The sequence below is a fragment of the Passer montanus genome, unplaced genomic scaffold (assembly GCF_014805655.1).
Source record: "Passer montanus isolate IOZ18808 unplaced genomic scaffold, ASM1480565v1 scaffold17, whole genome shotgun sequence".
NCBI classification, from domain to species: domain Eukaryota; kingdom Metazoa; phylum Chordata; class Aves; order Passeriformes; family Passeridae; genus Passer; species Passer montanus.
The window spans coordinates 5,572,377-5,595,213 of record NW_024364270.1 but is presented as its reverse complement, the minus strand read 5'-3'; positions in this window follow the sequence as shown (position 1 = coordinate 5,595,213).

Below are 22,837 nucleotides of genomic sequence, written 5' to 3'. Positions count from 1 at the left end.
GACCAAAAAAAAAAAAAATCTTTCTGGGCTTCAGGTCAATATTTCCAGAATAAAAATTAAATGTACTTGATAAGATTCTCAAGAGCTTTGTTCATTCTTAACCAAGACAACAACATTGCCTCTTAGGTAAAACAGAGCAAGCTTTGGTCACTTTAAACAGAAAGTAGTATTGAGCATTAATACTGGACAGCATCCTATCATCATCTCAGGTCAGCTTAATGGCTTTTCTGTCTGAAAGTCTTAAAGCACTTTTGAACCCCAAAAGATTCAGGTGATGTATTCAAAACTGCCCAGGGGTTTTGGACACCCAAATATCATGAATTATAATGGAAAAAACCAGTCTTTCAACCCCTAGAGGCAAGTCTGAAAAACTCTGCCAGATGGTATTGTTATTAAAGCCCAGAGCTGGGAGTTAAAAGCTGCTGTGAAGAGCTTCACAAAGAAAAGACTGATGTGCACTAGAAAAATTAGCATTACTGGATTTACAAAAAAACCCCAAACAAAACAGGTGTATAGGTACATAATTCAATATAGTCTGTTTTACACCTGGCAAAACTTAAAAGTGTGGGCATACAAGTCCTTAGAGCTTTTAAGTTTTTTGTGTCCTGTAAAATCCCTCTAAGATAATTCCTTCCTGTCTGTTTAACTTATTTTGCTTCTGCAGTAGCACCTATGGAAGTAGTTGATACATGGTTGAGTTTTATATTTGTACTTTAAAACAATTCTAACCACCATTATTTACTAAGGGCAATCCACATGGAAAGAAATTATACCTTTTTTTTCCCCACTGGTACTTTAAAGTTATTGTTTCGACTCAGTGAGTGCAACTTATTATGACAGCTCCATGCTAGAATCACTTTAGGATGGACTACAAACCAATGTAGGTTTTTAACACCTGGGAAGGAATAAGAAAAAAACAACATAAAAACCCCAAACCAAAATAAAAATGTCCAACCACCAACCTACCTGATAACATAAATCAAGCTTGCGTCTTCTGTTTTATGGGAATCAAGGAATTGAAAGGAAAAAAATAATGGATATTGAAAAAGAAAAATCTGGAAAAGGAGGAAATTAGAACATGCTTTCAAATCAGTGTTTTCCTTTAAATTACACAGGGCTTCTACAAAATATGGTGGAGTGACCAGCCAGATACAGATCTAATCAGGACTGGGAGAACTGCTTGATTTAAACACAGATATTAAATTTGTTTATCACAGGATCAGGTAAGTTAGAAAAGACCTTTGAGATCATCAAATCCAACCTATGACCTTACACCACCTTGTCGACTCAAGAAGATCTTGCTGGGCAGCAAGGTCAGCATGATAGGCCTGTAGTTTCCTCTTTCCTCCTTCCAGCCCTTCCTATGGATGTGCATCACATTGGGCAGCTTCCTGTCATCTGGGACCTCCTCAGTGAGCCAGAACTGATGAGAAATGATGGACAGAATCTTGGTGAGCTCTTCTACCAGCTGTCTCATCACTCTAGGATGGATCCCATATGGTTCCATAGACTCGTGAGCATGTAAGTGGCGCAGCAGATCATGAACTGCTTCCTCCTGGATTGCAGCGGGGTTATTCTGCTGCTTGTCCCCATCTACCAGCTCAGGAGGCCAGTTGTCCTGAGGTCAACCTGCTGAGGCAAAGAAGATTTAAAGTACCTCAACCTGGCAGAATCACAACATTCATTTTTGTTTGCCAACATTTTGACCCTTTAACTGGAATGAATGCTTGCTAACAGCTGCTGCAGTTTTGCAGAGTGGAAGGACATTTTCTCCTGGAGACCAGAAGCAAACTCTGGGAGCATCAGGGCATGTGTTATTCATAATCCATACAACTGTTGCTCCCCTATAACCACTATGAAAGAATAAGCCATGCTGTGTCTTAGGGATTGTATCTCAAGGATTTGTTACATGTCTACTTCCTTATTGTTTTATAGCAGAGAACTTGTTCTCTTATCTCCTTTGCTCCATATTATAAGATATTGCTAGACTCTCAAAAATCATACACAAAAGATACCAATTTAAAAAAAAAAATTACATTTCAGAGAATTTCCATTTTGGATTGTAGTCAAAGCATTCATAATCTGTTAGCTCTGTTCATCTTCCACACACCTATGCTTCTGCATCTGAGTACCAATCTCGGCAAGATAGCACCTTGTAAGACACTTGTAAGTCTTGCAAGTGACTTCCAGGGTCTTTGAAGTGACACTTTCTTCCTGGGAGTAATGTTTGTTCAGCAAATGAGAGACCAGTAAATGTGGCAAATCACAGGTGGGGTGCAATGTTTCATCTGAATTACATGAACATTGAACTCTTTATTAAGAAAATATGAAAGGGGTATGTGCAGGGTATTCCTTCAGAGCTACATGGAGTATCCAGCTCACTGTGTACCTTTCCTGAGGAACCTGATTGGTTATGGAATAGGTCCAAAACTCTCTATGGAATAGTGAAACCAAGTCACAGCTATAAACAGCTGCGCCTATAAAGCACACCCATAGGAACTAGGTTTAAAGCACTGTCAATTTTACACAGTTGCAGTAAAGGACCTGTTAAAGGACTTTGGAAAATGGAAGCAGAAAGTATCACAGAGAAGCAAAAGAGTCTCCAGAGAAGCAGCCATCTGAAGGGGAGGTGAGAAGATAGAAGCTGGACTTTTGTCCCTGTCCCAGGAGTGATGAGAAAATAGGTGGAGAGTGGACAACAGAGGAACATGAAGACAAGTATCAGCATCTCACAAATGTCAGGGTCAGCATATGGGGTTGGACAGGCCCTTGGCCAGACACTCTACATCTGCTCTTTTGTCATTTGCTGCTGTGTCAAGATCTACATATTTGTAGTACTGAGAGCAAAGAGGATGATTGTATGCATCTCTCTGCTAGCATCTTGGTGGGTCTTTAAAGAATTCAGAGAAGCCAGTGGTCTGAATAATATGGAACTCATTAAAAATATTAAATGAAGGGTTAGTTCCTAAGAAACAAGGAAACTAAAGGGTTTTCTTAGGAAAAAAATTATTGAGGGTTACTTTCAGGCCTGTCCCAGTAAGTATGACAGTTTGGTCATGAAAAGAGCCAACCCTGCAGGCTGTTCAGACCAAGCAAGACTTACGAGCTGACGAAACCAGAGCTGTGGTGAACCAGTAACTCAATCAATAGGGGATGTGCAACAGATATCACTGGGACACCACATGGAAGGATATGTAATAACTTCTCTATTTGCTTATTTTTTGTGTAGCATACAATTTTTTTTTCAAACCAAAAGTTTCTCCCATTTATAAATTATATGTGATTTTCTTTTAAGAAACTATAAAACATAGATGGGATGTTTCACACAAACAGATTTGTAATGGACACACTAATGCTGGCTGAATAGTAACAGGGGATATCTATATAGAAGAAAAAAACCCCAACTCTCAGGGGAAGAAATGCCCTTCCACCCTCGCCTTTTCATGAAAGGTAGCAAGAGAAAGTTTTCCCCTATTCTGGTAAGCAGCCTTGCCTGAGGCCATTGTTCCAGCTACACTGCAGGGGAAAAGCCTGAAGGAGCCATCACATGTCCCAGCCTGCCCTTTCTAATACGTACCCTTTTTGTTAAGAAGGCAGCTTTAATTGAAAATATGTCTGCTTGAAAAAGAACAAGGGTCATGATCTTGCTCCACAGTGGGAGCCTGCAGGAAAGAACTGGCCTAGCTTTTTTTAAAATGCCTTCCTCCATGAGCTGGATGCTGTCTCTGCAGTGTCCACGCCTGCTCATATTTATATCACCCTTCCACCTCCTGCTCCCAGTGGCTCAGTTGTTTTGTGGCTGTCCCAGCAGGAATAAGTTCAGCCAAGACACCTCTTAAAGACAGCTTTCTGATGAAGGTGAAACAAGGCATGAGGAAAGGCACAGACCTGCATGCAGGGATGCACATTATCCTCAGTGTGCACACCAGTTCACTGGGTTCAACCACTCTGAACAGTGAAGGAATTTGCAGGTGCTCCTGCTAGATCTACTATTTGTAAGGCTGTCCAAGCTTATGCTATCCTAGCAATTTTCAGTTGCATGATGGCATTTTGCCCAAAAAACAGCAATAAAGTGGCAAATCAAGTTAAGGATTAAGACTTCCTTAGACTGTGAAATTTACAAAAGCTGTGGAAAAAAAGAAGAGCATTCATGGTCCCACTACCAAATCTAGAGTTAATTATTATTTAAGATGCAACCCAACTAAACAAGGCATTTAGAGACCTTTATCCTGAAACTGAAAAGACATTTCCTTTTGAAACCTAACATTTAAAAACCTTGAAGTTGACCACTGCCCTGTTACATGGGTACACTATGGAGCCCCACTGACAATGCAGACAGACTCACCTGCCAGAGAGCTGCCTGCAGGAGGCCTTTTTAAAAAAATCTGTATTCCTCAAGCAGCCAGGGAAAGCAGCAAGAGGATTAGTGACACCTCATTTCTCCTGTCCCCTACAATCAGCTAAGGACTTGGAAAGGACAGCTTTATTCTTTTGAAGCCTAAGTTGTGTGGGGTAAATTGATTCTTTTACCCTACATCTTTCTCTGGTGGTAGGAGCTGAACTGATTTCCTCCAGGTTCCCAGGAGTGTCATAACAGGTTGTCTGTTGTTCCATTAGGCTGCTCCCGACACCTATTTCTGATGGCAGAGGCAGCACCATTTACCTGTTGTTTTTCTCCTGACAGAGAAATCACAACAAATACAAGTCAATCACTTTCCTTTGGAGGGTAGCAGCAGGAAGACAGGAACATTGCCTCTGAATTAAAGCTATTCTGAAGAATTTTATTGACCCCTTGGGCTAATACTGGAGGGCCAGCCTGTTAAATAGCATAAATCAGCATAGCCACAATATCACCTAAGCTTCTAAACAAAAGGTTTTGTTGGCACTCTGAAGAGACACCTGACCTCTACCATGAGAATATTTCCACATATCACACTAGTAAACCATTGACAATGGAGATCACAGTATAAATTATGATGATGAAAAGATTCATGTAAACAGAGTGACTGACAACACGGCATTGACTTTGCTCAGTCAAAAGCAAGTGTGATGTATCCAGCATAACCCAAAGTTACCAAGAAAAGCAAACACATTTGTAATTAGTCTGTTAAAACAGCAGCAGAAGCAAATTAACTGATGCTACCATCTGAGAAATAGGGTAGAAGCATTTTAGTTGGAAGCAACATTTGTGAGATTTGCCTTATATTCTGCTTATTTAGTTTTATTGTCTGGATCTGAGAGGTGCTACTTCAAAAAATTCAACAATGAATTTGAGTCCATTTTCAGACTTTGCTAAAGCAAACAGAACTGTTGTGAAGCCTTTGGGCTGTCAATCCACAACCCAGTAAGGCAGCCTTTCCATTAAAATTCAGTGGTTATGTCTACCCTGACCTTTGAGGGCCTTCACAGTCTATCCTGACTGTGAATTTGCCCCATTTGAAGAATCTGACACCGCAAGTGCCTGAGAGTGTCTCAGAATTAGGTGTCTTAGGATGCTGTGAATGAATTCAGATGTTGCCAGAGACACCCCCCCCCTCCTGGTTTGTGCAGAGATAACTGCATTCACTGAAAGCTGGGAGAAGAAGAGGGGGCAGGAAAACTGCCCTTAGTGGTACCTATGGAGGACTGTGCAGACAAAACCAGCTTCAGAACAGACGCCTCTCAAAAAGGGCTGTACCATAGTAATTTAACTGTAAATTGGAGAAATAGCTATCAAATTAAATAAAGCCATAATTCTAGTTAACCAGATCTTTGGCTGGTTAAAAATTCAAGGCAGCATTTTGGCCCTGTAGTTTTGCAATCTAATTTGAAAGACATTTATTCCCTCCCTGCTCCACTTCACCCAGCCGTGACGATCATCAAACAGAAGTTGTTCAGCCTCATTGCGTGAGATGAGCTGTCTGGCTCACAAGCAGTCAAACCTTCTCCTCCCCTCCAAACTATTTTGTAACTGTACTATTGATCACCATTTTATTACAATAGTGTAAATGTATAGAAAAGTAAAAGATCAGTGTGTAACCTGTGATCTTTTGGTGACTTTGCCATGGGAGTAGGGGGAGGAGGGAGGGAAATTACAGGGAATGGGGGGGACACAGATTTGAAATGCAGATTAATCACAATGGTTATTCTTACAGGAAATTTCCATCTGTGCTTATGCCTAGTTCTCATCTTATGTCACTGTTATTATCACCCCCTTCAGCTAGGGAAGGAGGAGCCATGGGTTTTGATTCAGACTTCTAATGAGAGAACAGAAAAGAGCTGAAAGGAGCAGAAGGTACCCATATGGGTGAGATCAGTGCCCAGAGAGACAGTGGTGCAAATTAAGTGGCTGTAGCCCAACTGGGTCTGGGAGGGCTCCCAGGATACTATTGCAAGGAGCAACTCTAGCCACTGATTTAGAATATAAAAAGTGGTGGTGCAGAAGTAAATAAAACCTAGTGGAATAGAAGGTGGCAAGCCAAAGGACACAGTCTCTTTTGGAAACAAAGAAATGTAGGAAAAATATAACCTACATTAATGATATAATGAGACATGAGGTAAAATGAATAACACAGACAAAGCAGCTTTTTGTTTGAGTCACAACCATTTCATTAAGAAGCCTCTGTCAAAGCATTTTTTTTGTCCTAGGAGAAAATGTTATAAACTCCTAGAGGGAGTGGAAATGAAAGCACCATATCTGAGATAGAAGCAAGGCACTTGAATTAATCAATTTGTCATGACAACTTGCAAACAAGGAAAAAAAAACAAACAGGACACAACATATCAACAAAATGGTGTGCTGGTCCTCAAAGAGTCCTCCAGCATCTTCAAAACTACAGAGATACAAGAGAAATTATGCAGGAAAGTTTTAACCTGTAATTTACACTGACACAAAAAACAAGATATCCTGCATAAAAAATCAGCAGGAGATAGATGTACTATAGTCTTCAGGTTTTCTCTATGCTTCACATACATTTTGTTACCAGGACCTCATCTGTAAGACAGATGTTTTCATTTCCATATGTTCAAAATACCTGACTCAGAGTGGAAATGCTGCAGATCAAGCAGAAGCAGTATGCTTTTCCTAGACTGGCAGGGAAATAAAGACTGGAGTTGTTGGAAGAGACTAGCAGAACTTGGCCTGCTAAGCTAGACTATAAGAACGATGAGGGTGGATAAGACTTCCATGCAATAATACACAGGGTGGGGGAAGAAAGAGAAAATGCAGAGACACTGGAAGTTCTTTAACTCAGAGGCAGTACTGGCACAAGAATAAATGATTATAAAGCAGTCATGAATACATTTAGACTTGAAATGAGAAAAGATTTCAAACCATCACAGGAGTGAAGTAGCTTTACAATGGGAAAAAGTAGTGTTAAAGATAGAGCTTAAGAGCTATTGTTTAATGAATGGAATTGAACATGACAATGATAAGAAGAGAATTAAATATGAATGACTCCTTCTAGTTCACTTTTTGCTATAAAAATCCCTTTGATTTTTTTATACCATACTAGATAAAAACTGAATAAACACATTTTCTTTAATTATCACCTGGGTTATTTTCTAAATTGCATTAATACGAATACTAAAGGACACTAATTATCCACTAATTGAAATGCAAATGTAATGCTAATAGTCACCTTTCATTTGCCACATCTCGCAATTGGAATGTCTGAAACCAATCTAGTATAATGGGAGTCTACAAAAGAGCCAACAGTTTTACTTGTTTAGTATTTGCTGAATAGTAATGCAAGGTTCCAGGAAGAAATAAATGAATAAATAAATTACTTGATGAAGAAGGGATGGAACTTATTTCAAGATATGTGCCACATTGTAGAGATCATTGTCCATGGATAAATGATAAATGAGAATCCATGTGCTCCTTTTCCCCCTCCCCATCTTTCCCCCTCTCCCCCCTTAATGAATCACAGCATGGGACACCACAATGATCCTTATTGTAACAAAATTGCTCTGGTGGACTGATGTCCTGCATTACCAGGATAAAACCAGACAGGTATTTGCCTTAGGTGCTTGATGCATAACCCTACCAACACAGCTATCAAATTCAGCATCTACACAGATGCAAAAACATGTTAACTCATTTTTAGGTGCCCTTCTTCATCCCTTGCTCCATCACCGAGTTCCAAGCATGAAACACCTGTAGTAGGAAAGCACTTATAGACCACATCTCCTCTTGAAAGGTCCAGGCTGTTTTCATGCAATCTTCTCTTCACACAAGAGGAATCATAGGGCAATACAGATGCTTCCCTTAGAGACGAAACATTCACACCTGGGCATAACATACAAACCTCTGAGAGTCACTGCAAATCAATATATCCTCTACCCTCTAAAAGAAATGTTTTTTTTAACTCTTCTACAACAGTAGAGTCCACTAAGAACTAATGGAACATTGTTGTTTTCAGAGAAAAATCAAATACTTAAATAACAATGAAATCAAGTCAATGTCTTTGTCTTTAGAAACCCAGTTGTCTTATCTTGTTCTGCACAGTTAAGTAATTGTTTGTTATATAGCACATTACACAGTTATATGGTTATAATTGCAATAGTCAAACTATTTTAAATTATACTGAGTATATTTATGCTACTTTATGCAAAAAGCTGGTAACTGTATAAAATGAGATTTTGAATAAGCCCTCTGAAATCCTAGGAGAAATATGAAAGTGTTAAAGGTAGAGCTTAAAAAAATAACATAACAAGAAAAACAATCACTTCATCCATAATGTCTATATTACTTCCATAGTGCTTAGTTTAAGTGCTCCGACAATTTTTGTTATTACCTTCTCAGTGTAATATAATCTCAATGTTTACTAGACCATTTTTGTAACATTTCAGTGAAATCACTAATACAACAATTGTATCTATCATTAATAAATAAAACTGAGTCTCAAGCAAATGGAAAATTCTGGAATTAAGAAAATTAGGAAAAATTAATGCGGACTTCCATTCTTTAGAAAGAAGTATGGCAAAGTCATGATCTCCAGAAAAGTGAAGGACTCCTACAAAAAGTGTTATATAAGAACAGGGAAATTCAAACCCTGGTGTCACGAAAGATGAAAGGTATGAAGAAAAGAGAAAGACTTCAGAAGAGAAGCATTGCAAGACCCAGAGCAATTGATTTAAACAAATCAATGACTAGCCTTCTCCTTTTCAGCACTTTCTTCCCACAGCAGAAAGTGACTGAAGGAAAGCCTGAAAGCAAGAATTCCTGAAAGATCAATAAGTAGAGGCTGGAGAAAAGTGTCAGTGAACCTAGTAGAGTAGACAACATTACATAGTTGATGAATGAAAAAGGGGTTTAAGAAACTGTTGACTCTAATGGGATCTGGAGTAGTCTCTCAGACTCCAAATCATGAGTAAATTTCCCCTTGGGGGTATTGGGGAGCAGGGAAGTCAGGGGCCACTTCAGGCAAATGGTTAGATCAAAGAGTGAGTGTTGCTGCAACCACCCTGAGTAGAGCTTTGGGGCAGAGGCTCCACAGAGATGGTTGCTGCAGCTGTGACAAGGACTTAGAATACCTTATTCTGGGACTCAGAGGTTAACAAGATTGCATCAAGCCACGTTAAGCTCCCTCTTCTGGAGAGCAGGAAGTTCAGTGCTACAGTTTTCCAGAAATATTAACCGTTATTCTCCCTGCCAGGGCCTTCACTGCTGAGAAATTAGGCTAATGGGATGAGTTTATCTGATCTATGAGGAGCACCCAATCGATTTTGTATGTTACAGCTTTGATGCCTGTTTCCTCCTCTTTGGTTAATGTCTCCTCAAATAGTACCATTGGCTCGCTGCTTGAAGTGCTCAGCTCTTTTCTTTCCTCTGATATTGTTGCTTGGGTTTTACCCTCCTGTTCTGCAGCTGATTCTTAAAAACTAAGTCAGTGTATTTGGCTTAATTTTTAATTTGCCGTTTGCATCCACTCCTGCAGAGATACGTTTTGAACGAGCTGCCCACTATCTGATTCCTTCCCCCTACAACGGGTCACACACAGAGGTGGGTCACACAGAGATGGGTCACACACAGAGGTGGGTCACACAGAGGTGGGTCACACACAGAGATGGGTCACACACAGAGGTGGGTCACACAGAGGTGGGTCACACACAGAGATGGGTCACACACAGAGGTGGGTCACACAGAGGTGGGTCACACACAGAGGTGGGTCATACAGAGGTGGGTCACACACAGAGAGGTGGGTCACACAGAGATGGGTCACACACAGAGGTGGGTCACACAGAGGTGGGTCACACGCAGAGATGGGTCACACAGAGGTGGGGCACACACAGAGATGGGTCACACACAGGTTGGTCACGCAGAGGTGGGTCACACACACAGAGGTGGGTCACACACACAGAGGTGGGTCATACAGAGGTGGGTCACACAAAGGTGGGGCACACACAGAGGTGGGTCATACACAGAGATGGGTCACCTGGCCCAACCTCCCTGCTCAAGCAGCCTCATTCTAGAACCCATGGCACAGGACTGTGTCCACATGATTCTTGAATATGTGAGGGAGACTCTACAATCTCTCTGGGCAGTCAGTGCCAGTGCTCGGCTGCCTGCACAGGAAGGGAGTTCTTCATCATATTCGGGAGGATCTCCCTGTGCTTCGCTGGGCAGTCAGTGCCAGTGCTCGGCTGCCTGCACAGGAAGGGAGTTCTTCATCATATTTGGGAGGGAGATCCTTCAGTGTCTGCCAGTGCAGGATCTCCAGTTTGATTTGTATACGACAGATTTTGTATATTTCTCTGATGGAGTGGGCAAAAATCAAGCAACTACTTTGAAACTGATGTGGTAAACAGCCAAAAGAGTTTTCCAGGACATCCACATAAGCACTTTTGTATGATGATAGTGGAAATTACTTTCTTTTTCTTGCAAAATACCTTTTATACTGTGCAAGACCAATAACAGAGGTCCCTTTTGTACTGAAGAGACAATGTAATTCCAGTTAAATCTGAACTGCAAACATGACAGAAACCTATTGCAGTAGGTTTCTGCAATAAACACTTTCCAGAAATACAGCTGGAAACTGCATACTGCAAAGGGATAAAGAAACAAAATCAGGTAGCAATTTACTGGGTTTTACTAAGCCACTTTACTGAAGGGAAAAAAAAGAACAATTCGCACAAACGAAACTCTGGCAGCTCTCCTTGGGCCAATAAATTTCTCAATGAGACAAAATACAAATGAAGAAATGCATCAGAATTTTCTGAAATAAGTAGACATGATATTTTCTTTTAGCCTTCCTTCTAAATGAAGTCTATTGGTAATATCACACACACAATGATGTTTTAAAAATAAGCCTTGCCTTGAGGGAAGAGCCACAATGTAAAAATTACTTCACAACTCTTCAAGCATTAAAACCACACAGGCTTCCTAATGAGCAGCTTCTTAGGAAATGAATCCCATTTTTGTGCTAAATACAAAGTTTTATTTTGCTACCAGTGGATTCTTCTATACTTTGCTTCTATGTCTGTATTCCAATCCTCTAAAATGTTGCCCTCAAATGCCCCATCCTCACAACACATTTATCATCCACAAGAGTACTAGCTTCAAAGCCAGAAAATGTTTCACAATGCAAGAATTTTTTTTAGCAAGGGTTAAAACCAGTAGACTAAAATTAAACAAAAAATATCACTAATAAGTCAAATAAGATCCAGAGTCAATGAAACTCCTGGAAAGATGAATGAATAGGCTTTGAAATATATTTTGTTGCAAGTCAATAATTATTTAGTTACCTTTATGCTTAATCTATGCACTTTCATGGGGATACCTCTTCTACAGTCCCTTTTGATTCTGCAGGTAAAAATATTTTACAATACTTGTTGCATGTCTAGAAAATACTTTCTTTCTACATAGGAAAAGATATTCTCAATCTATACAATAATAAAGCAGAATAAAGATATGGCCACTCTTGTGACTCTCTCAGCAAACATCCAGTCAAAATTCCATCTCCTAGACTGATGAGGAGGTAACTGTATGTAAAATTTTGGGCATAACACTCTCAGTCTACCCTGATGCAAGGCTTATTTATACCTCTTATCAAAAGAGGCAGAGACCATGAGCTAGTCAGGATTTCTGTCTTCTGTGTAACAAACACAGCCTTTCACTATTAGATAAAGACCAACCCGGAAGGAGCAGAAGCCTAGCCTGTTCCCAATATGAATATTCTAATTGTTAGACTGCAGATTAGGCTGGCTTTTAATTGTTTGTATCTTGATTCTTAAAATTTTCAATTTTGGTTGAGGACCAACACAATCTCCACATGGGTTTCAACATGCAGAAAGATAATTCCCCTAGCTCAGTACTCTGCAGCCTCTGCACACAGGAGAACTCACACAGAACTCACGCAGCAGTAGGAACAAATTCTCTACATCTGTGCTGCTTGCAACTTAGGACAAACTGCTTGGTATAATCAGGATTTTGAACAGGGGGTTTCAGGTTCCCAGGGAAAAAGGTCTACATTCTAGATCCATGCAGCATAACAGTATTTATTCTTTAGTGTAGCTTTGACATTTTGGGACTTATTCTGATGTAGAATGCCTACTTGAAAAAACCTACAATATTCCTTCTATACTTTGAATGGTGGCTAAATGCTCCTAGGGAAACATTGTGGGCATACAGGGTGGGTCCAATCCAGTCTGCTCTGAAAATCTAGGAATGATGCATGAGAAATGGAGAAATAAGCAAATGGGCAGGCAAGGGAAGAAGGAGGAAAGAAAGAGAATAGGCTACAACTGGAATGACCATAAGAAAAATATCTCCCACATGAAAAAAAAGAGTCATATTACTGTAGAAGAAACCAGCACAGAGCAAAGAGAATCATTTCTGCAGAGCATCTCTGCTTCAATGAGAAATCAGGCCAACAGAAAGCCCTGTTAATGAAAGGTAGGAGGATGGAGTGCTCCTGAAAAAAGGTTCACCTGCTCCTGCCCCAAGTCCAAATGTTACTTACTAATAATTTTAATGAAGAGGAATGCATTCAAACAAAAAATATTGTAGATGAAGCTTTATTTAAAAGGGAAAAATTTTGATGTCGTCAACATGACCTTTATGGAGAAGTCACAGCACAGCACTAATATTGCAAGTGCTCTCCCACCTTGGTGCAGTGACAGAATGTCCTTGTGCATGTCACTTGTTTTTCCACACCTGATAACTTAGAATTATAGATCTGCAGGAAGAAAGTGACTTTTGTCATCCAGTGAAGGCTTTATATTGAATTGAACTTCTCGCTAAAAATAATGTAATGAAATGGTGACAAGTGAGAGGTTTCAAACACAGCACCTCCTCACAAGAATTTCAATCAAATCTCTTTTGTGACAGCAATGTATTTTATGTCTTTCAGTTTTCCTTATTTACCTTCCTTTCATTCCTGTATCTTGCTTTTAATTGTGATTATATGTGTCTTGGAAGATTAAATCTGAGAAAAGAGTACAGTGGCTGTACTGTTTGTCCCATCATCCCTGTTTCTTTGCATGTTTGCAAGTGCCTGGAGCTTTGTCTTTCAAAAGTGCTACACAACACAGAGCTCTGCAAACATTTCCTGATTTATGCTATAAGACATTAATTATAGTATTTATTTAAATTAAACCATTTGTATGCACAAAGGGTACTTTTAGCCAATTTTGTTCACAAAATCGCTCCTACTATTTATTACTACATGAATATTAATTGTTTTAATTAAATTGCAGTAATTTCAATGTTATAAGCCATAAGGAATAACACACAATGCATTCATCAGAAAATTTGGGAGGGAGTGGGTGAGGAGCATCAAAACTTTGTTATAGCCAGTGGGAAAGACACTTTTTCAATATGGTAAAGTCTATGTGTACCCATTAGATTTGTGAACATCTCATCTGTTCAACATGTAAGTTTAAGTTCAACTTGACAAATATACACTCAGGATTGTATACGATTGTATTCATATTTAAATTATTTAAAATAAATAAATCAGGATTTCCAAACAAGCAGTATTATGGAGCATTCAAACTCAGAAAAAAGGAAAAAATGTCCCCATTCTAAGCAGGCCATAGCTGTTTGATGACAAAATGCCTGAAACAGGACAAGCAGGCAGCTCCTGACTGGGCTCAAAGCTCCCTGAAATTCCTTGGGAGCAGTATTTTAAGCCTTGACATTTCAAACAGATGAATGTTTCCCTCCTCAGCCCATCCTTTTCTCCTTTCCCCCAGTGCTCTCATATCTTCTTTTTAAATACTCATTACTTGGATGCCGTGGTCACACAGAATTGATTTCAAAGCTTTGCTTCCATGCACAGAACTGAGCAGCCACAGGAGCAGGGCTTTGAAGGAGCAGAAGAGACAAGCAGCTGAGTTCACACAGCTTGAAACACTGAGCTGCAAAAAAGGACAAGCAAAGAGGAAACTCGAGTCTGACATCAGAACCAGTGTTGCTGACACTCGTTATACTTTCTATGACACTCCTGCTTTTCTTCAGGGAGTAAGATACAGAATCTAGGGTCTTGGTCCAGCCCTTGGTTCAGTTGCACTTAAGGTTTGCGCAAAGCTTCTCTTCAGAGAGGGGGAAATAACCAGGTATTCCCTGTGAACAGTAGGATACTTAGCCAGAAACAGGTATCTTAAACCTTGCTGCAGGATACCCATGTGGGATATTTTTCAACAGGTTTCAGAAGTGAGTCACCGATAGACCACTTAACGAATGTGACAGCATTTTTCAGTTCACTGGAATCAGTCTACGAAGTGAAATCACCTCAGTCCCTTTCATCCAGCATCGATTTGGTATTCATGCATTTCAGTATTTTTAAATACTATTTAATAACCAGTTACTCAGCTATCATGATCACACAGACATTCTGTAGTTCTTATTATAATTCTTTATGCAGAAGTAAAGCCACCTGAATCAATCTTTTCATCTGATTATTGGGGCTAAGGGGATGGTTGGGGACTGGAGCACTTGCCCTGTGAGTAAGGGGGCATGTTCAGCCTGGAGAAAAGACAGCTTCAGGGGGACCTGATAGCTTCCCCTGGTACCTGTGAGGTGGCTACCAGCAAGACAGAAACAAATCCTTTACTGTGGTGCATGATTAAACAATAATAACAGTAGTCACTAAAGGGGAGCTTCTGACTTTAAATACAGAAAAATAAAAACTTCAATAAGGAAAACAAAGCATGGGAATAAGTGGCCCAGGGCTGTGGAAAAAGCCAGCACTGAGTTCAGTGTTGACCTCACTTCACCCAGGAAGTTTGTCTAGGAGACATCCAGCATAATTTTCAGCCCAAATGAGTTTGTGGCTCTGGGTGGATCTTATGACTAGAGCGACGCCAAGGGAGCAAGGCCTCAGGATGTGTGCACTAAAGCAAACCTCAGTCTAGCAATGAAAAAGCCCTGGAGTCTCAAGAGTGAATTTATAACTTTTCACAGCACTGTGAAATGAGTAAGATAAACGCAGGCTATGTCTGTTCTGTATTCTCTATGTGCTGTTCTAGATAAGAACTTAAAAAGATAAAGCCCTATCTATCCTCTAGTCAGTAACCATCTTATAGCAATATTTATTATTTCAGTTTTACTGTGAGTCTATGCTAAGACTTTTAGTTTTGCAAACACAGGTGTTGTCATCTAGCTCAGTCTTACCTCTATGAAATACAAAATCATTATTTCCTAAGATACACGGAACTTTGAGGTGCATATGTGATCCAGTTTGAACAGAGCTACAAATGAATTTTATTCATATTTAGAAAAACCTGTGGTCCATAAATATTTAGAGGTTTATCTTCAGACAACCACGTAGAATAGACCTTCAGTGAACCTGACTTTCATCTTAACGTCTATACTATGCCATATTGGGATTTCAAGGCAAATGAACATTTCATATTATTAAGATCTCATGTGATGCACTGCATAGACAATATAAGGATATTCTCATTAGTACCCATTGATTAAAATGTGGTCACAACTTCTGTTCACATTTATTAGGAGTTTTATTATTGGTAAGATTAATTTGTTTTCATTTGTACACATAATGACACTTCAGTGTAAGAAACCAAATCGTAAGAGGTGATAAAGACATAACCACATAATAAGTTAATCCCAGTTTGTGATGTATAGAATAAAAAAAAATATTTGGGAACAAAGTGGATCTAGAGATTTTATGTAAGTTCTGCCATGCAAACCCAGTGTGGCACTGCCAGGCAAACCCTGTGAAATGCAGTGGTCTGCCTTCCTTGCTGCTCAGGACAGTTGAACTCAAAAGGAAAGAAACACAGGAAAGAACCACCAGGGCAAACAAGGAGCTCAGCTCTCAACATGAAGGTTGAGGGAAGACATGATTTTTCTCTCTAAAAGCTTTAGAGGCTGACAGCAGAAGGAGAAAAGACCTATTAAATCTAAGGAATAACACTAACACAAGAACAAATGGATATGTCATATGACTCAGTTTAGGCTGGAAGTTAGGAATATTTACAGGAATGGCCTTTCAGAATGAGTAATCAGAGGCAAACAACTTGCATAGCATTAGGATAAAGCTTCATCAACTGTGTGACACAATTTTTTGTGATGGCACGCATCCAGGAATTCCCTTCAGCCTTATGAAATGTGCTAACAAGGTACATCTACTCAGATAGGGTTCCTCCTCCATGATTGCTATCTAAGGACAAATTTAGGATGCAGAGACATTCTCTTCCATGTGACTAAGCAGAGCAAGCTTGCATCTTAGATCAGGAGAGACATTACATAATTTGTTCATGCCTCCTTTACTCAGAACAAAATACCATTTTACTTCAAAATCCTGGCTCCCCACAAGATTATAGGAATTTTGCAACTGATCACAGTAAAAGGCAACATTTTGCAGTCCACATATTATATGACTAATGCTATGGCTACTCAACATTAAAAAAAGCAAACAGTGGGAGAGGCAAGCTGCTGAAATCACAGGGTAACTGTTACAGGGAAAAAAAACCAAAAACCACCTAAATCCCTGTTGCTCCTTGTTACTCCTTGTTATTCCTTGCTTACTCTTACCAGTCTTTGGAGGATAAAAAACCCCCAATCAACACCAATGGCTATGTAGCAATCAGTGGTGCTTGGAGTAAAGGGTGAGATAATACACATTAAATAATACTCCTGACACAAAATAACATCACTTAATAGAAGAACTGAATTTGCTATTACAAAATAAATATATGGGCAAAACCCCAGACTTCTCATAAAAGCAGATTATAAACTAACATGAAATCAGATTAATGAATACTTCACAGTGAAATGAAAGAGAAACAAATCCTTTAAGAAAAGAACATCACACACACAAATGAGGCTTAAAGACCATGAAAAGTAGCACAAATTTTAAAAATAGGTATATATCGCTTGTGAAGTAGCCCCCAACAGTATATTGTGTCTACTAGGGTTGCAGCTGCAGTGTAAAAACCCCTTTGCTCTCTCAAAATAATCTTTTCAAATTATGGATTTGCAACCCTAAGATTTCCTGTTGCCATGACAGCATGAAACTCCTGTTGCCCATCATTATGTATCATGTGTTTTAGAAATTTGATAATATTGCTGTAGTATTTAGGTTGCTTGGAAAACACCCTGCTGCTTTTCAATGTATTTCCTTTTTAGGAAGCTAGGGCTTATTAATTCTTTCTAAAGGCACTCTTATAAAAGGTGACATATCAGAAATATAGTGTGTTCTGCTAAAAACAAAATAAGTCTTTCTATGAGCACAAATATTTTACTGGATATTTAAGTAACAGAAACCATAGTGCTTTGCAATTCTGTAAATCTATGCCAGAGGTAGGACTCTTAATCTGGAAGGATGGTTCTGTGAATAATGGAGATGTATGTTTTCAGCTCAAATAACCCTTTCTAGTCCTGCATTCTACAGGGCTAATTGCTAAGTGCACTACATTTTTTTTATACACCATTTATTTAAGGTGGCAGTTATACTTGTAAAAGGATGGGCTGATAGTTTTATCAGGATATCCCCCACTGTGAAAATTTTGGTTTAGTTTTGGTGGGGATTTTTGTCCTTAACTTTTATGTATGGTAAAGGGCAAGGATATATGAGCCTTATTGAAGACCTCAATGGCTGCAAAGATTCAGTCCTCTAGGCCCCAGGTACAGTAAATCAGAAGTGACAGCTCTGGCAAATAGACAGACTGAACCTCTTCTGCTCATCTTATTGGAACAACCTTACATTTCTGATTAATCTCTTCAAATATATTTGTATATAATAAAAAAACATAGAGGCTTTATTCTTGGATCATACTAGCAGATACATCCTCTGCTTTGTTGAGAATTACCATTAGCAGTATTTCTACACAGGCTGAAGCACAGGAAAGGTCCCTGCAAGGTTTCCAAGATCAGGAAGCCACTGGAGCACTGCTGGGAGAAAAGAGGCCACCTAGCTCTGATATGGACAAGTCTGCTCTCCTGTTGTCTCCTACAAAAAACCCCCAACCTTTTCTTTGTTTTTCCTCCATCCCATACAGCACATCAAATGACACCACCATTTTGAGAGGTACCACAGCAATTTGATATATATCTTATAAAACAAATTTTTGTGATTTGCCATTTGCCAAACAGGGAAATGAATATGAAATTCTCCATTAGGGTGCCATCAGTGGGATAATTAACTTGGACAAATACATCATGATCTAGTGACACAGCATTAGCTAACAGGATTAACTGGCTGATTTTATCCCCTTTGGTCTTTCTTCAAATTTCTACATGTCATGATTGTAAATAGCTCTGTGGTGTTTTAAGTAGGGAGAAAAGGAAATATCTGTGTACACATAAGACTCAATCTCTCTATCATACAAGGGACATACAAGCTCTTTTTCAAGCAACAAAGATATTTTGGTACTGAAGAGGAGCAGCGAGGAAGAAAACACAAGAAACATTTGTTTTACAATTTTTTTTTCCTATCATTATACTGCACAGTCAGGCATAATTAAAAAGGTACTAAACCAGACAATGGGTTTGCAAAACCCAAGAAATTATCTCTAAATTCAAGCTGAATTGTTGAATTAAAATGAAGACTTATTCACATACTATGTAGCATACTATTAGTATACCATACAGTATTTGAAAACTATATAGCATACTAATAGTATGCTATATACTATTAGTATATATTCACATACTGTATAGAACCCAACAGCCTCTGTAAAAGATTATAAAATAAGTTTATGATGTGTGAAGAGCAAATTTAAGCCTACCAGTAAAAGCAGATGAAGGTATACCGGTAAATCAAAGTGTTCAGGAAAATGCAGAAAATCAGTTGTTAACACGTTAATAAAACTGTTATAATATTTCCTTGTATAATTTTGGCCTCTAAAAATGATCACTATTCCCAGGAATTACCTTTCTTGGTAAGCCTTTCTTGGATGCTGTTTCCTCTATGGAACACCCCCACAGGCAGCAGGCTCAAAGAAAATTTCCCAGGTCTGTTCCTCCCAGCCCACAAATGTTCCTGGGCACATTTAATTGACCTGTGTATGGAGTCTACAGCATCTGAGACACACAGGGTAAGACAGGGATGATAAATAATGATGCTGTTGTGAGAGCAAACTAGAAGCTAGCCTCAAAAGCATATTCTGGCTTTCATCAGGTGTTAGGTCCTTCTAATAACTGATGTAATTTGGATGATTTAAAGATTATTATTTTCCTAAATATTTCTGCATATGTTTTTTTTAGTTTATTATATGTACATTTTACAATTCATTTTACATCCTCCACTTAGAAGGTCCTTTATTCTGCCTGCTGTATGATTGCATTCTACATTTCTGTGAGTGCACTCAGTGATGCAATCACAATCAAGTGAAAAAAAGAAACCAAGCAGTAGTAAAAGCTGGTTCTTTCAATGGTTTTAAGCAGTATTAGCAACATTAGACTGTTCCACTGGCTCAGTTTCACCTTACAACTGCTGCCAGGAGCTGTATTGACACTGGCATGCAGGCAAAACCACTTCTTCTGCAGATCTGGTATGTTCAGCCACCACAATTCAAATGACAGCAACTGTCCTGTCAGTCCGTAGAAGCCACATCTCAAAGCCAGATGTAATGCCAACCTCATGTCTCTGGGTATTCTGACCTTCTTACTCACTTTCTTGGGAGTTTGTGAGTATCTGCAAGTTTACAAGCAAATATGCTTAAAAGTGAGAAGGGTCTTTTGGGGAGAATGGTTATTGGTAAGTAATTTTTATGTGTTTTTTAATGGAACTCTACTATTTCAGCACGTTACTTCCCTTTTCTTAACACATAGATTCTTTGTGAATAATCCTGTGAAGCAGCACAGTTGCAAGAAGTTATGGAAGAGGGTAAGGAGCCTCTGCAGGTATGTGAAGAACACAAGGCTTGGTCACAAATGATTAGGACAAACTATGAATGATGTTAACCATAGAATGGGTCAACCTGCTCATTTAGACTGAGGGAAAATGAATCAAAGCTACTGATGATGAAACCATCAGAGTTCCTTGTGAGCTGGTATCAGATCTTTTCTAGAAAACTCATTTATTTCCTGGTGGCCCACCAAAAAGCATCCCAGAAAACTTCTTATATAGTGCTTAATATTCTAAATGTTGTTACAGAGTGCTTAATATTCAAATCAGAAAATCACTGTTTTGCCTGATCTGAGCCTGAACAGAACATCTAAGGTTGGACAGCAAGGTACTGACATAGATGAGTACATTCCTGCCTGAGGAATGTAGTCCACTTCCTAAGAAGCTGACTCTAAACACTGCCTGTGCCTCCTACCTTTGATTAAATGTGCCCATTTGCTAATTCGCAGAAAGTCACATTTCCTCTTCCTCAGTCCCCTATTTCACTTCAGGATGATAACTCAGCTGCAATCTTGTGATACAATTTTGCATACTGTAGTAGCATTAGATTTTCTTTGCCTAAACAAGTCTTTCTGCATTATGCTTAAAGCAAATACATTTCCTGGCTTTCCCAGAACACTTAATAGAGTTTACTATAAACATGATGGGACTTGTTGACAGAAAAAGCTATTCAGAGGGCACGCTCAGAGCAAATGCATGCAGCACAATATCTAGTTCATCCAAAAGGAATTATATCACAGGGGGCACCTCAGCATGCTTATCCTTTCATGGAGGACTAGTAATTTGTTTTTTCTTATTTCAGTACTCTACCAGCTCTTTGCAAATGTGCAGGAAGAAGCCAGATTTTTAATATGTGGTATATATAATTAATGAGAAATGTAAAAAAACCCAAACGTATGACAGCACAAGCCTGTCTCATCCGAGTGATGGAACTGTCATGAAAAGGTGTCCATAAGCCACTTTGGGATTATGTAGACCAAGAAGATCTGTGAACAAGAGTGCTTCATCCCCACCTCCCAAAGAACCAAGACTTAGGTAGCACCCCAGAGTGCTTGTCAATCAGAGCACCTGAACCAAGGCAGACAGAAAGGTCACAATTTGGCCTACAATTTGGTAGTTATTCTCATAACTCATACTCTCATAACATCAAAGATGCCTCTAAATTTAACAGCCTTTGTGACACAAAACCAAATAAAAAAGCCCCATTCACTCAGTCAGGAGGTTCTGTAAATTATCCAATGAAATTCAGACTACTGAAGTTTTGGGTCTTCAAATTTATCAATCTCTCTATACAATGTAGGAATTAAGGTCTTTCATTCTTACAATGTAGTCATATGATTCTGCTTTTTTCCTGTCTAGAGTCTTATAAATGTATCCATGTAATGAACCTCCCAAAATGATTCTTATTTAGTACAATATATGCATGGATCAGAAAACCACCGTTACGATTTCTTCTTCTAGATACCAACCATGTCATTAGTGTCTGCCTGCGAAGAAACAAGGATGCAAAACTTGCAGTCTGTGGGGAGTCTGGGTGTTGTATGCAGAATTTTAAGGGAATGTTTTCAGACCCCAGTAAGAACTGATGACAGTCTTACACCTAAGGAAATAGGTCAGCAAGAACTGCATTGCCTATGGTACTTTTTATCCTTCCTCTGCAGTAAGACAGAAGCTATCTTTGAAAGACAACAAAGAAGGAAGAAAATTGCCATCAAATAGATCTATATTTAAAGGTGAACATTTCAGACCTTAGTACAGCAGAGACAAGAAGCTGATTCTCAGCCAACCTCTCTCAGTCCCAGGCTTCCCCTTACTCTGGGAATTTTAGTATTGGTGTAAGTACAAACCAACCTGGAAAATCAAAGGCATATGCAGAGAGATTTGAGAAAATTGTCAATAAGTGAAAACAATTGGCCTGTTTCCTAGGGAATAACAGCAGTCTGGTGCATACTGATACTATTTTGCATTACTGTGCTCTGGGTTTTTTCCACTTTCCATCTGTAGTAAGTCCTGATAGGATTACTTTTTTTTTTTTTTTTTTTTTTTTTTTTAATTGTCTTGAATAGAACTGGTGTAAATTCAGGAGTGAGCTGCCAGGCAGAAAAGTTGCGAGTTTCAGAAATATGTGACAGTAAGTCATGAGATAAAGTTTTCTTAAAAAGGTTTCAGGCATGAGAGAGGTGGATAAGGAGTAATTCTGTTGGAGCACTGTCCTAAGCAGAAGATGGAAGAAGTGTTGTTGTGACAAGTGGGAGCAGACAGAGAAAGCCACAAGAGAAAGAAAGCCACAAGCAGTCTGCTGCTTCCCAACTGGTCAAGCAACACGTCTCTAAGGTGTTAAACAAAGAGCAAGAAATTATGGCATTGAGAGGAATACACTCCAAGGGTTTATAAAGTTGATAAAGCTTCTAGAGCACAAACCTAGACAGATACTGTCTGTTCAAATTCTACACTACTGCATAAATTGCAGGGGTATAATGTCAAGGTTGAGAAAGTAAATGTAAAATCCAAATGGTCCTAGTCTCAAGGTCCAAAAT